Raw genomic sequence first — 15,899 nt, forward strand, 5'->3', positions numbered from 1 at the left:
ACTGAAAAGGATGGTCTTGGAAGGTCTCTGTCATGGGAGGTCCTTGTTAAAGAAACAGCTGGGCAGGTCTTCCACTGGGGTGGACCGGGTGGCCCCATTGGGGCCCTTCCAGCTCTCTCTGTTACAGTTCTTTTACGGTCAAAGCCCGAGGTGCAGCAGTGTCTGCCCAGATAGGTCTGGCCACTGGGATAAAGCGTGGCCCGTTGCGTGCGTCAGCGCTCAGGCAACTGGAAAACTGCCTTTCTCCCCCCCCCCCTTCCTTTTTATGTTAGAAGAGTTTGATTTGTTGGGGTCCTTCTCTCCAAAACTAAAAGCGAACAGAGAACGCGATCTGGGAGAAAAGTGTTTATCACGCTCCAGCCAAGCACCGTTATTTCCAGAGGTCCCTTGTAAGCACTGAAGATAACGAACGTTAAAACAAAGGCAGACTTCTTGTCCTCTGTCCTGGATGTCCTTGGCTCTCTGGAGATCAGCGGATCCACCATCTCCCCCCTCCTGGGGGCCCCAGCGCAAGGACGGAGTGTGTCGCCCTGGCCCCAGGCGGCTGCGGAGCTGCCCCCAGCCCCATCTCCCTGGGCTGGGCAGCAGGGAGTGGGGCTGTGATGAACAGGCAGGCTGCGATTGGCTGCTTGGCGGGGGACAACAGGCCGGGCAGCAAATGGGGAGGTGGGGAATCCAGCGGGGAACGGTTCTGTGCCGGAAAGACAGGCTGCGATTGGCTTTCTGGGAAGGGAGCGCTAGGCAGAGCAGCCAACGGGGAGGTGGGGAAACCAGCACGCCACGGTTCCACGCCGGAAAGGCAGGCTGTGATTGGCTGCTTGGCTGGGGGGGGTGGGGCAAAAGCCCAAGCGGCCAATCAGGAGGTAGGGAATCCAGTGTGGAATGGTTCCGTGCCTGGTAGGCAGGCTGCGACTGGCCGCCTGGGAGGGGAGCAATGGTCAGAGCGGCCAATGGGGCGGCGGGGGATCCTTTCGGAAGAGGGGGCTGCGGGGCAGGTTGTGGCGGGGGTGGGCGCCGGGGCAGTGCGGGCCCGGGGGAGGGGGGCGGCTGCGGGGCAGTGCGGGCCCGGGGGGCGGCGGGGCCGGTGCGGTGCGGTGCCAATACCGTGCCGGCCGGCTGCTAGGTGGAGCCCGCGTCCGCGCAACCCAGATCCGGGCCCTCGCCGCTCCCCCGCCCCTCGGCTCGCCGCCCGCCCGGCTCCGTGCGGCCGCCGCCGGGCAGGGCAGCAGCGCCGCGCCGCCCGCCGCCGCCGCCTCCTCCTCCTCCTCCTCCTTCTACCCGGGCCCCGCTCCCCGCTGCCGGCCCGGCCCTGCGGAGGACGCGGGCGCTGCGGGTCCCGCCGCCCCCGGAGCGCCTCCGCCCCCGCTCCGTGTCCGTGCGTGTGCGGCGCGCGTGTGTGTGCGCTGTGCCGAGCCGAGCCGTGCCGTGCCGTGCCGTGCCGTGCCGGCCGGGCCGCCCGCCCGCCCGCCCGCGGCCATGGGGCCCCCCCGCGCCCGCTAAGCACCGCGCGGGGCGCGCCCGCCGAGCCGCCCCCCCCTCCGCGCCCGCCCGCGCCGGGGCTGGCGGTCTCCGCAGCGGGAGGAGGAGGAGGAGGAGGAAGAGGAGGAAGGAGCTGGGGTGCCGGCGGAGCCCGGGGGGCTGAGGACGACCCGCCTCCCTCTGCGCGGGCGCCTTTGTGTCCCCCAGCCCCGGCGGAGCGAGGGGCCGCGGGCAGGGGAGCGGATGCAAAGAGCGGCTGGTGCTGGAGGGGGAAGAGAAAAAGGGGGATGGTGGAAGATTTCTCTCTCCCCCCCCACCTTTTTTTTTTTTTTTTTTTTTGGTGGTCTCTTCGGCAGCGGCTGTTCTTCCCCAGCAGCAGCGGCGGCAGCAGCAGCAGCAGCAGCAGCCCAGGCAATGACTCTGCCGCATACGAATCGCCTGGCCGGTGGTGCCGGCTCCGGAGACATCGCCTTGCTCTGAAGTTGCCCACCTGGAGGAGGTAAATCGGAGCGGGGCTTTGGTCCAGAGGGGTCGGCGACGACGGGGAGAGGAGGGAGCGATCGCCTCCCCCATCTCCACACACCGTCCGTCCTCCGGGAGGGAGCCTGTGTAGCAGAAGAAGACGGCTGAAAAGGAGAGACTTTTTCTTCTTCCCATTTTTTTCCTTTTTAATTTTTTTTTTTTTTAATTTTTTCCTTCCTTGAGGGACGTTCCCTGTTTCTCATCCCCTCCCTTTTCCTCCTGGCTGGGGGCTTTGGTACTGTGGCCAGGTCTGCTTCCTACCCCCACCCCTGGTTTTAATGGCTGGATTGTGGCAGCAGCTCCCTGCTGCAGGTTGTTGAGGAACTGATGGGGACTTGCCTCTCAGGAGCCGGAGGTGACTAAAGGTAATTAACCGCCACCCGACGGATGGATGCTCACCAGCCCTTGCCTGGCCGTCAGTCGCACCCGTGCCCGGTTGCGTTGGGCTGAAGGGTGCCGGCCGCCCTGGGCGCACGCTTGGATTGAATTATCTCGTAATAAGGATAGTTTGCCTTCAGGGGGGCTGGATCCTCCAGGTAACGGGGGAGCGTCTCTCTGGGGCTGCATGCTGCGGGGGGACGGCGGGGACAAGGGGTGTGCTGCTGGCTGGGAGATGCCTCGTCGGCTGCAGCCAGGTTTGGCTATGGACACTTAGGGTGGCGAAGGCAATGGGCAGATGGAGGAGACCTGGTAGGTTTCGTTCTTGCTCTCCCTTCTGTTTTTCTGTCAAAGGCACCGCGTTGGACCAGTGGGTTTGCTGGCGTTACCCTGAGAAATTCCCGAGTTCCATGTGTCTCCCCTGTCCTCATGCCCACCCCTCCGTCTGTCTACGTTTCTGTTTAATTGCTGAAGGGTGCCTCGAGAAGCAGTCGCTTTCCTGGGTAGCGGGAGGCAAAGGGTGGGCAGGGGGCATGGGTGGGGATGTTGCTGAATTGGGGGTGTAGGGGTGTGTGTCGGGGTCACGTGTGCGTGGATTTGGGGTGGTAGGGTAGAGGTCTTGCATCCAGCCCGGTGGCCCCAGGTTACAGGTAGGCGCAAGCTTCTCTTTCCCTTGCAGCCAGAGAAGCAAATGTATGGTCCAGGTAGATGCATTGCTAGAGATGTTCAGAGCTCCCCACCTCCTGCCTGTGAGATTGCGTTTGCCGGCTCTAACAGTATAGGGCTGGCGTTTGCCAGAGGGATTTTTGATCAAGAGGGCCGGTATATATGGCCGGAGGAAGGAAATTGCTTTTTTTTTAATGCCTTTTTTTTTTTTTTTTTTTAACTCTTGGTTTATTTGCTTGCTTAATTATTTATTTGCATTCTCCTTGCAATCGTTTTTTGACTGTTAAACTGGGAAATATGGTTGTAAGGCTGATGATCACTGTCTGCCATGAGCCAGAGAGCAGCCCTTTCCTGTTTCCCAGTCTACGGAGCTTACTTCGAGCTGATGCCCTTTATTGCTAATGAAGATGTAGGTGCAGTGCCCCAGAAATGTGCCCTGGGTACCTAGGGGATTGCCTTCAAGGGCTGAGTTTGATCAGCAGCCCTGTGTCCAGAGTTGTCCATAGAACCAACGTAGCACCCCCGATGCATTTAGTTGTTTTTTTCTCCAATGTTTCCCCTATAGACAGGCAGATGTTTAGTTTTTCAGGAGGGATGGCGAGGTAGGAAAGGAACCTTTCTTTCTCTCCCTTTTCTAATAGGCGTGTGATTCTTCTCTGCGGTAGTTAAAACAACATGTATATGGCCAAAAGCAATGGATTGTTGTCTGCTTGTCACTGTAGCATTCATCGCTTTAGCCAAAACAACCCAAGTCTGTTGCATTTACTTTCCTGTTTAGATCACTCATTAGGAGGTATTAGCATTTGCACTCTCCCAGTCCTAGTTCCAGGCAGCTAGCTGCTTAGGAGGAGGCTGAGATGCAAAAAACAAGGGTGAAAATGCCATCTGTGTCTTGATATAAGGCAGATAGGTAGCCTGCTAGTTGCAGTTTCTTTCTGTATTGTAGCACTGTTTATTCCACAGCGTTGGATCAAGATTTTCAAAGCTGACCAAAAGAAAAAAAAAAAAAAAAAAAGTCTTCCCTGGAGTTAAAAATAAATAAATTTCATTTTTGTTGTGGAATGCCATCTCTTAAAGAGCTCAGCCAATGCTGCCTGCTTGGTATTGAGTAGTAGCATATGATTTGTAGAGCTCATTTATCATCATTTCCAGGGGTTCGCGATATGAACAGGCTTCTACTGTGTATTCATTAGGAAAAATCCTTCCATGGAGTTTTTTATGGGGGTAAACCAGGTGTTGCAGGTTAAAACAGGCTGCTGTCAAAAAGTCTGCAGTCGTCACTGCAGACGGGGAAGGGAGAAAATCTGTGCACCCATGCTGATGTGGGGTGACAAAGTTCAGGTTAGGGCTCCCCTGTAAAGCCATATTTTTTTCTAAAGGTAAAACGACTGCTCTGAGATGGCAGGAGTCAGTCCCCCTTGTTGTGGTTGAGGCTGCTCTGTTTCCAGCTGCTTAGAAGTATTTTTTTCTTATTTAGGCTTGGTTTACTATAAAGTGACTGTAGTCTTGTTACCTGCTAGCAAAAAATAAAGTAGATACAGATCTCTGGTGCGTCTGTTTCCAAAAGGACTGAAGTTTTTATAAAGCTAGTGTTGGCCCGTGAATTCCATATAATTTTTGTTATTCAATAAAATATGAATTTTGCCTTTTCTTCCGGTAGCTTTTAAGAGAGGATATGTTTAATTTCGCATTTAATTCCAAAGCAAGCTAAATGGCAGTGCAGATTGATGACAGTGAAAACACCGAGTCCCGCTTTGTGGAACAATGAGATGTTAATGTTATTTGTTAAGTTTAAGTCTAGCAAGTCCCTGCTCAGATGTTTTGTTTGACAGAAGCAGGAGACGGGTTTGTGGTTTCTCGGTGCCCTCCGGAGATGGTGGAGCAGCTTGTGTCTCAGCCCAGGAAATTTCATCCCCCAGCGCCTGCCGGGGCGATCCCCCTCCTTTGTTTGCCGCAGCTGGGGCTCAGCCCTGCGTCCCCCAGTTGGGATGCCACGGGGACCGCGTCCCTGCCTGCCGGGGTGATGCGGCGGAGGTGCTCGGCTTGCCTAACCTGGCGTTAATTGCAGAAAAGACTTCTTCCTTCCGCAGCAGCAAACAAATTGCCCTGCCCGCTGGTGCGAGAGCAAAGCCGGTGCCCTTTGCTGGCTAGGAGGGAAACGCAGGCAGGTTTGTAGGTGAAGATGCAGGCACGCACATTGAGCTGGCTGGCTGATGAGCTGGGTGGCTGTGTGCTGCCCAGCATCACGGGGCTGTTATAAAAATAAATAAATAAAAATTTAGAGGCAGGTGGACCGAATTGTCGGCCGGGACTGGAGAGGAATATGCATGACCTTTAGCTTTGGTCAGCGCGTCGGTTGGAGTGCCTGACGCTGCCGTCAGGGTTTTCGCATTCAGAGCATGAGCGTATGCATCATCAACATGAGTAAATGAGATGCACACGGGAGAGTGAAGTCTTTGTAAATGCAGTAGTCCTGGGAATGGGTGATTTATTATTACAGATTTTAATACTAATAGCGTTGGGACTGGTGCAGATTGGCTAGGAAACTATTTCATGCGTGACACAGTGTAAAGGATGGGCTGAAGATTGATGAAAGAGATGGAATTCAGGGAGCAAGAATGGATCAGGGAAAAGCTAAAACATGGAGGATGGGCTCGAGGCTTCTTATGCTTTAAATAAGTTTTCTTTCTTTTTTTTTTTTTTTTTTGTTGTTGTTTTAAATTATGTGACTTGGTGGTTCTGGAAGCAGCCCAATGCTGTGATTGGAGTGATTTTGATAGAACTTCTTACTCCTTAGAGCATTCTTGCACGTCACAAGAGAGGTTTGGAGGAACAGCTCAAGAATTATTATTTTGGAGCGGTGATGACTTGAGAGCTAGGCATCACAATATTGATGTATTGCTTGGGACAATACTGAGACACCAGGACAGCCCTGCAAAATATAGAAGTCTTTTCCTGCCGCTTTGGATGATGGGCTGCTTATTGGAGTGGGATGCACTTGGTGAGCCTTGAAATTTTGAAGAGATGTTTACCATAGTTCAAGGGGACTCCCAGTTCTTCCCTGCTGGTCCCTTTCTCATTCAATAGATGTCCTGCCGGGATGTGAATACTAGAAATGCACCATGATGCCAAATTTTGAGTGTATATACACGCTGCAGTCTCTGCTATGTCTATAGGCAATGCTTTCAGGTATCTGTAGGATGGAGAGCTAGAAAATGTGTCATTCATAACAGTTCGCTCTGCCCCAGGGTATTTGTAGGAACGTAACTGTCCCAGGCAAGGCAGCCTGGCATGCTGGCCTCTGACCGTTTCATCTCCTGGAGTCATGTCTGCCTTGGCAAATCTTTGTCATGAACCTCACCACCACTTAATATCAAGCTCTTTAATCCCTGCTTGGGGGTTGTGTGAATATGTCCTCGTTTTTGTAGGTGCTGAGGTGCTCCAGCACTCCCTTGATCTCATCCTGGTGCCTGCAGGCAGTGGAAGCTCCCAGAGCCGGCTGCTGAAGTAGGAGGAGCTTGCGTTTGAGGATCTACTTTTAATTCTTGGCTACTTTAATGGCAAGGAAACCACCTCCTACTCAAATCTGTGATGTGATTCTAAGATGTTATCCTATTGCCTGTTTTTAGCCTCTGAGTTTGCAGTGTAATGCTTGCTTTACGTTCCTGACTAGATAATCTCTACAGTGCGCAGTCTGAAACGCATGTGTCTCCTGGGTGCAAGCTAAGCATTCATTTTTAAGACGACTTCTCTAAGGACACCTTGACACTATAACTTTTACTTCAGCAGTCTTTTCAGTCTTCTGATTTTGCCTGTAAAGCAGATGCATTTATCAGTCATTGCACCAAGTGTCTTTAGCTATAGCAAGGTAGCTAGTCTTTTCAGGCAATAAAAACTTCATTTTAATTGTGTTCTGGACCACTGTTTTACTTGCTAAGCAGTGCTCAGCATGGGAGTTTTTCCTAGCCTGTCTGAAACCTCTGTTTTCCTGTGGAAGAGAAATGAGGACTAAACCATTTTTAAAGGCCTTTTTCTTCCGTCTTTTTTTTCTTTTTTTCCCCCCTTCTTAGACTTTTCATCTCTACTGCTTCTGGCCCACTCCTGTCCGAGGGAGGTGTTGCTGCATCTGTGATGGGGCTCCTTCTGTAGTTGATGGAGTGCTTCTGTTGGCTTCCCTGTGAGGGGAAGATGCTCAAGAATCTCAGATGTGGTACCTTCTCAAAAGATGCTCCAGAATCTCAGATGTAGTATCTTTTCAAAAACATTCCCCCGCTTCAGCATCATGTTTCTCCTAATTGGGTTGTAATCTCTTTGCCAGAGGTGGCATTTCAGGCTGAACAAAGCTGTGTACGCAGGTGAAGACTTGAAATCTGTGCACACTTCTAAAATCTGCTCATGAAAACAGTTGGAAATTAAAATCAAGACGCTTCCATTTGAGACTTGACATCTTTCCGTTTCAAGGGTCGTGAAACAGATACTGTTCTGAAGGAAGCAAAGAAGTGTTTGGAAGCTGTCCTAATTAGGCAATATGAAATTATATATTTCATTTAAATGCCTAATAGTAATAAACTTTTACAGAGCATCCATTGATGTATGGCCTTACATTACAAGGATTTTTTTTTTTTTTTTTTTAAAGCACCTTAGTCAACACGTGGGTAATTACATACGAATTATTTCAGTGGTTACAAACCTAATGCTTCAGCAGTCTGTAGCACAACTCCAATTCATTGCAGTGGATACCTGACAGGGAACAGCTTTGAAATATTTCACACAATGTTTTGAGTAGGTTGGATCATAGCTTTGCTACTATTAATTGTAATAGCTTTACTGACTTGATTGCAGTTGCATTGATTTATACCAGGTAAGGTCATTGATTTTGAACTTCGCAATGGAGCTATGCATTTCTAAAACTTACAGCGAATCGTCATAAATACAAAGGATCAACATGAATGTTTTCTTACAGCAATGCAAAGTTAAAATGAAGTGAAATAGTACTCTCTGTGCTTTTGTAGAAGTGGTGCTTAAAATGTAATCATGAATTGCCCTACTATAAACTCCTGTGAAAGGTGCCAGTGCTGACAGCACTGCTCTGAAAAGAGGTCCAGTCTAAACCTGGCACCTTCGGATAAGTCTCTTAAGTGGTTTTATACCAATGACAAGTAGTTCGTGTGTAACAGTCATCGCATACAATGCATATGAGTTTTTACAATAAGTCCCTCTCCCACTCCATGGGAACCAAGAATGTGGTTACAGAGGTGAGGATGCTGAATGAATGGACACTATTTAAAATTAGAGGGGTAGAAACATTCTGACTAATGCAGTCTTAGTGCATCCATTTATTGTATGCAGACACATATATAGACTTGTAAATATCATGATTTGGGGAACAGACGCAGTTCTGGGGTTTTTTGTCAAACTTGGAGAAGTTAAAAAGAGGTATTTAAGAATTGCATCTATACCCCAAGCATATGTACCTGCATGTGTATGTCTGTGTGTGTGCATACATAGGTTTTGTTTGTGCAATGATGGTGCTGATGCATAGAGGTTTTTTAATTCTGTTGCTGGAAAAACTTCTCTCCCTGCTGATTTTCTGATTCTTTTTTTGAGTTCTTGAGATGTAGGTGCAGTGACGGACAATAACAACAAAATACTTGTGCACGGGTCTGCAGTTTTAAAATTTTAACTGAGTTGCTCGGTTAGTAGTCTGGCACCAAAATAAAGCCACCACATTTTCAGATATGCTGAGCAACCACACATTGTATCAGAGTTGGTGCTGGTCCTTGCTTATTTGTTGTAGTAGCCTGTTCCCACACTGAAGTTGCTGATCCCAAGCCTGCCTTAATGAGAATTTTTTCCACTGCCCTCAGAGTACAGAAGACAAGTGTCACTGCTGCAGGAGTGCTGTTTGCAGCTTTCTTGGAGATGTCAGCATTTTCCTACAAGCAAGGAGTAGGGGTATGTTAGAGGTAAGTATGCTAGCTAACTTTGGGCTGATCTAGGTTAGATGAGGAATTCAGCTCAAAAGAGCCCAGCGCCAGGAGCTGCTGAGCTGTTGAGTGTTTGGTTTTTTTTTTTTAACATACCTGGTGTGTTGTGTTGGAGGACACCGGGAGAAAAGGAAAGCGTTGAGCAGAAGTGACACTCCTGTTCTGTTTGATAGGTGGGTCTTGCTGTTTCCAAGCCCTGCAGAGACGCTATGCTGCGTTGCTATTCAGTGCCCTGTCGCAAACCAAGCCTTGGCTTAAGCCCGTGAGAATAGGGGAGGGACCCGAGCCCAGTTTTTGATGTTCTGCATGGGTGGGTGCCCTGAATACTCAAATGCATTCCAGTGACAGCTGACCCTGTAAGGAGATTTTCAATAGTGCTCTGGTTTTTTCTTCTTTTCTTCCCTTCCTTTTTTCTTTTTTCTTTCTCCTCCCCCCCTTCCTCCCCCCTCTGTTCCAAAGACTGCTGGGGGAAAGGAAAAAAAAAAAAGCACCCATCATAGCCATCTCTTTGAGTATTTGAGTAAGTTTCACTGTTGGAGAGAGTTGAGGAGAATTTCAGGGAACCTGTTAACTCCTTTCCTTTCATGCTGCCTTTGCTTGTGTGTGTTACTGACTGACACATTGTCATTTCGAAGTGGTGCAAATTCCCGTCAGTCACTTCAAAGGGGACAAGTTTTTGGTTTTTTGAAGGTTTTGGTTTTTTTTTTTCCAGCAGGATGTATGCTGCAGGTTTTGTATGCAGAAATATCTGCCGTGTAATGTGAATCCTTATTTGCCACTTTTGTCTGTGTGTTCCTTTGCATCTTTTGGTTTGGGTTTTTTTTTCCACCCTCCTTTTTTTCTGCAGTAAGAAAAGGCTTTTGGATTCTATCCTGAATGACTTTTTATGTTAAGGCTATCTGGAGGTACACAAAACTGGTCTATAATCCTGTAGTAGATGGCTTATCCAGAGTCTCCAGAGAACAGCTGTTCTTGTGTCCAGCACACCACAGATTGCTATATTGCACATTGCGCCTTAGCTCAACCTCATTGGAACTGTGTGTGGGATCTAAAATGTTATTCCTTTGGATTTAGAATATTGCAATCAAGGCCTTTAATTGTTTGGAAATGTGTATATCCTGCTTCCTTCCAAGGGAAATTATGGTGTGACTACTGCACTTGTAACTCCCACAGCACAGACTTCTTCAAGAAAATGTCATTTTGGATTATCTTAATGGGTGCTGGTGTGTGGAGTGGCTGTGTGTCTTTTTCCCCCTCTCTCTTCCTTTTTTTTTTTTTTTTTAAAAAGAAGGACAGTAATATTACAATTGCTGCTTTATTTGGTATGACTCCAAAATGATGTCTCTCCTTGTGTAAAATTCATCCTGATAGGTATTTGAAAAATACCGATTACGATGCATAGAGTGATAACTTGTGACCTTTTGACAAGTGATCTGCAATTACAATTGTAATGCACTTTATAGATCTCCTTAAGTAGGTCACCAATTTGCAATGAGTCTTTCTAAAGTCTGTGCGATGCATTTCGATTGCGGGAGTGGGGAGCACTTCTCCATATAACGTCACCGATTTTTCAAAGAAAGGCTAAAATGCGACAAGGGAATGATACCTGTGCAAGTATCCTTGTTTTGGTGAGAAATACAGGTGCACGTCACCGAGCGCGTGAGGGTATTCCCACCTCAGGAGCTCTGTGTTTGCAGTGGGGCTGAGACGTTGGGTAAAACTCGAGCAGCTTTAGGAAGATGTTGGCTATTAGACTCAAGCAGTTGTTTATGCCAGTCTAAACTATGAAGTTGTAATTTTCCCATTCAAGGGGAGAATCCGGACCTCCGCAGTGTCTGTGGGGATATTTGTGGCAGGCAGGGAGAATGGGATATGGTGGGGAATATATCCAAGAGCTGCCTTGCTGTTTGTCTCCTCCAGCTTTGGGAGCAGCAGATGGGGGGTTGTCTTCTCCAATGCCTTTACGCTTGATCGCACTCTCATCCCATGCGAGCAAAGGGCGGACCAGCATAACCCATGGTCCAGGCTGTAAGGGTGAGGATGCCAGCTTTTGTCTGACCCTTTTCAAGCTGTGGGCTTGAGCACAGCGAGGGTCCAGGGTTCCTCCCAAGTTCATGTAATCTGGGGGCAAAGCCTATTCTAGCAGTAGTCATAGTGGTAATGCTGGTGACTTAAAAAAAAAAAAATAATTAATAGCCAAAGTAATAGGCAAGTTAGTGAAGAATATCATGGAGGTCTGGTCTGTAGTAATATAGATGTATTTTGCAGTAGTAGTAACGTAATGCTGTTTCTTTGAGCTGGTTCCTCCTCTTATTACTACAATAAAATAAATGGCAAAGCGTATGTTGACCTAGGGGTGCCAAGTCGACTGCTGATTTCTAACTCAGATAGGTCTCTGTGGGGCTGCAGTAGGAGCCGTAGTCAAACACCAAGCAGATAATCACTGTGTTTTTGTTTTTTTTTTTCCTGTAAATCACTTTTCCTTTTATGCCATAGACATTTGTGTGGGTGGTTCCTTGTTGACCACAAAGATGAGTTTTTTTGTTGTCTTTCATTTATGTTCTCTATTGAATTAGCAGAGTTACGCAGTTTTGTCTGTCACACTTGGGTGGGACACTGCAATGATTTAATTTAAAATGAAAGAGAGATGTCTTTATTTTAGGGAAAACCATGGCTAAGTGGTGAGAGTAAGCAGGTCTAGCCTTTACCAGAAACCCTAATTAGAAGAAATCCCATGTACGGTTGACCTTGACTATTGAGACAACCCTCAAAGAAGAAAGAGCACTAAAAATTAGTATGCTGCCAGCGCTGCACTTTTATTATTTGACGTTATTAAGCAAACTCGGTGTGTATTTCTTTTTTGAAGCGTTTGATTAAATGTGTGATCTTATCTTGGTGAAATGGCCCGCTGGGCTGCAGACAGTGGTGTTCAGAAATGAAATTTGTTTAGAGCCTCTGAACAGACATTTATTCAATGAGACCTTTCTTGAATAATAGATGTGACAGTGAGATAGCTGTGCAACGTGTTTTGGGGTTTGGGCTTTTTTTTGTGTAGGGAGTTGCAATGTGATTGGGGGGAGAAGATAACACAAGTGCACAGGAGTGAGAATAGGATGTGTACATAGGGAAATTATCATACGTTGCAGAATCAGGCCCCAGTTCTGCCAAGAGTTATTTCTGGGCGAAGCTTTGCACGCTTCGGGACCTCCCTGTTGGCATATTGTTTGGCATATCAGGTGATGCACATACATATCTAGCTCTGTATCAATAATCTTATCCTTTAGTTAGAGCTTTTAAGATGCTTAAATTTTGTGGAAATAAAAAAAACAACCCACAAACAAAAATCCCCAACCAACCAACCAGAGAAGCATGGTAGTTGACTCTTGGGGTCAGGGCTGATGTCCTTAAGCAGTTCTTTGGTTTATAATAGTCCCATCAAATCAGTGAGATTAAGGGAAGGAGGCTAGACCATGCATAAGGAAGGCAGGCTTCATCAGAGGGTGTTCACCTCTTGTATTGTGTCCAGCAATGAGAAAATGTGAAATGTTGGTAAATAGCCTCGTCTTCCTTGTTTTTTTCGTTGGAAGCACTGCTTTCTTATTAGGCACAGCTACTGTGGGACCCTCCACTGGGGAGAAAATACCCTAAATGGGGCTTCCAGTTTTGAAGCATTATCAGAGATGCAATGATATATATCTGTTTTTCCAGCAAAACAGTCAACTTCATTATAGTTCTCCATACAGCTCACAGGGATAAGATTTCATTGAACATGTGGACTGCACAGGATTTTCAGCTGTTGACACACAATTATACACCTTGCTTTTCCCAAGATGAAGCTGAGAAGGAACATGAATACCTGAAAATGTATTTTTTTAAATTTTTTTTTTTCCAATAGTGGACTTAAAAGAATATACTATAGTGATCTCTGAGGGTGAGAAATGTGAATTTTCTGAGTGGCTTAGTCTTCTTCTGCAAAAGGGCCTTTTTATATAGAAAGTTTGCTTTTGAGTGAAAGGAGTCCCAGAGTACCTGTGCTGTAAAACTGTGTTTTGATCAATCCCCATCTGCCCCACTGCTTCCCTGCATTGCACAGCAGCTGTCTTTACATCAGGTGAGAGGTGATTAAGTGATTCCTCCTTCTAGAGGTAAAACCAAAATCTTCCCTTACAGGAGTCAAGAGAAGATGTGAGCTCCGTACCTCAATGATATGCTGAGGTGCCAATTTAAGAGTCCTCCAGCATTTGATGCTCCAGCTGCTCATCTTCCTCACTCTTTGGTTAATGTGCTTGTTTTTCTTAAAAGCTCTATGGTTCTCAGGACTTTCTGATAATTACGGAAACATTTTTCTTTCCTGGTGCACCAGGATCTCACCAGATGTCAAATGTAGATTTGCCAGGCTGGGTGTAAAGTACAGGAATTAATGTGTCTGGGAGCCCTTTGTATTTTGCCACGATGCTTGCCTGAGCTTGAGGGATAATTTCTGCTTGCAAGGTGACTTACGTATGTGGTATACTGAGGAATACAGCCTGGAAACATGTAGCTTACAGGCATATTTTAAGGGGCTCTTCCATACACGTGCAGGTGGATACGAGTCATCTTTGTAGCAGAGACAGTAAGCCCAGAGCCAGAGGTTGAAGACCAGCAAATATGATCCCCTTAAGCATCCTAGATGGTGTCGTGTCCCCAGGGCTGGTTTGGTGCAGAGGGTGGTGAAGCTGCCTGCCATGAAATCATTCCTCTGGGATGGTGGTGGGCAGTGGGGTAGGGTAGGGGCAAGGAGAGCCACCTTTATAACCGCTTTGTTGGTTGTGCAAGGATGATGGGGATTCTTGGATCTGGCATGAACTCAGTGAGGTGCTCAGACAGGTCATGTCTTACCTGGGTACCTGCATGGAAGCTAGGTTGTAATCCAGCCTTAAAAAAACCCCAAATATTTAAAAATGGTCCTTTATGCAGATGGAACTGGCACATGAAAGCACAGCCTGCTAGAAAAAGTAATGGTCCCATTAAGATCTGCTTAAACTAAAAGTTAGTCAGGAAAATAAAGATGGAAAATTGGAAAATTCACTGGACTGAAGTCTGCTTGACATCTACTCTTCTACAGAAGTAACTTGGTCTAAGTAACTCCGTACATAGTGGTTTCTGAGCTGAGTTTCGAAATTCATTTCTGAACTGGGAATGGTAACTCGGTATAATTTTTTCTTCTTTGTTATGTATGCAAATGCTGCAGAATTATAGCATTTCACCTAATTTTGAACTCTTAATGAGGCTCTTAAAATGGGAAGAAAAATCCGTCACAGGTAAATTTCTATGGTGGCTGTTTAAAAGGGAGCTAGCTTTTTTTACTAGTGTTCTGTTGCTCCTAAAGCTAAGCCAATGGTTTTAATTAAAAAATTGCTTGCCGCACGTGCCGGATGTGCTGGTTGGGTTGGTGCACGCTGTGAAGGCACCACTGATGCTTCCTGTCCTGAGATGGCCCTCGGCAAACGTGCGTGGGAGCAGTGCCGCTCTTGTAGCAAGAGGTATTTTATGGTCCCATTTCCCTGTCTGGAAGTCGCCTGTGCAGGACTTGAGGACTTTGTGCAGTCGTGTGGGCTTTGGGGCTGCAGTTACTGCTGAAGGTCCCACGTGTGCCAGCGCTCTTGGTGGCAAAAACTAATGCTATGCAAATGCCACAAGAAGGGGAGAGTTCCTCCTTAAACATCACCCTAGGACTCGAGAGAACCCACCTGGCCAGGTGTTACACAAAACCTATGAGAAGGGGATAGTGCCCACGCTGGAGGCAGTGCAGGGTGTTGTGTTGCAGTGCCTCCTAATTATTCCACTTGGCAACATTGCTTACTTTCTGCTCCCATTGAATTTCTGCCTAATTTTGCCTAACACACCTAACTTTTGGCATGTTAGGGAGTAAGGGACTAATCAAAACTATGCAGTTAAAATTGTGTGTGTGTGCAGTAATAAGGTTCAAAGGTGGTCGTGTAATTACGTTAAGTTCTCAGCCTCCTTGCTAATTTTCTGCTGATTGAGGGGAGAAATGAGGATGCCTTTGTGCCCTGATGAGTGTCTTTGCATCCAGCAAACCAGGGGCTGATGGCTGGCTACCCCAGACTTTTCCCAGCCAGATGCCTACTCTATTTTCTTCCAGTTTATTCACTTCCATTTCCAGACTCATTACGTCAGACATCCAGGGTCTGTAAAGATGATGTATATGTATCTACTGATGCTATTGTAGCATGGAGTGATTATTTAAATTAAGCAAGAGGACATCTTTCATCAAAAGGGCAAGATAAAATAATAGCAGGAGCGCTGCTTTGTTTAATGCAGGTCTGTGGTCTTGGTACTGAGATTTCAGCAGCTGGCAAGACACTTCATCATCTGGGAAGACCTGCTGGGAGCCACAAATTAATCACGTCGCGGTATCTTGACGTTGCCTTGCAATGTTTGCGCTGCGGTGTTCAGCTCTAGGTGCTGATGTTACATCATGGCAAAAAAGATACTGGTATGTGCCGGTGGAGGGGGATGAGCAGATAGTCTTGTGGCTGCCTCCATTTTCTGGCTGCAATGAGCTTATGAAGGGAGAGGACTTTTTTTTTTTTTTCCTGCCCTTTTGCCTTTTCTCACTGCCTTGCATATCAGTTCTCATCTTATTTACATTTTAGGATATCAGGCCAATGAAAAATGTATTTCCTGGTTTTTCATATTGGTGTGATTTTATTGTCTGTGTCTCTATACTGCTCTTGTCAGATAAGTGTACAGTGAAGAGTCAGTTTTTGCTTTTAAACGAAGAAGAAGCTGTCTTTCCCTTATTAATTTGGCTTTGGCCAAGGCTCTGAAATCTTCAAAGTGATATGGAAATGTCCCTTAGTT

At 47.1% G+C, this 15,899-nt stretch overlaps 1 protein-coding gene across 17 annotated transcripts in view; it reads left to right on the forward strand.

Moving 5' to 3' along the window:
- Nucleotides 1-1,460: 1,460 nt before the first annotated feature.
- ADGRL3 (adhesion G protein-coupled receptor L3) overlaps nt 1,461-15,899 on the forward strand; it is a 523,370-nt gene continuing 508,931 nt past the window's right edge. For 3 of the 17 annotated variants that reach the window (XM_069781902.1, XM_069781894.1, XM_069781928.1), the window contains exon 1: nt 1,476-2,366. The gene's annotated coding sequence lies outside the window, so the exon portion shown is untranslated. Of the gene's footprint in view, nt 2,367-2,404; nt 2,538-15,899 lie in introns of those variants that run through there. The other 14 variants (XM_069782031.1, XM_069781961.1, XM_069781983.1 and 11 more) reach the window with 12 other exon arrangements.

Source organism: Haliaeetus albicilla, chromosome 1, assembly GCF_947461875.1.
Source record: "Haliaeetus albicilla chromosome 1, bHalAlb1.1, whole genome shotgun sequence".
In the NCBI taxonomy this organism is placed as follows: domain Eukaryota; kingdom Metazoa; phylum Chordata; class Aves; order Accipitriformes; family Accipitridae; genus Haliaeetus; species Haliaeetus albicilla.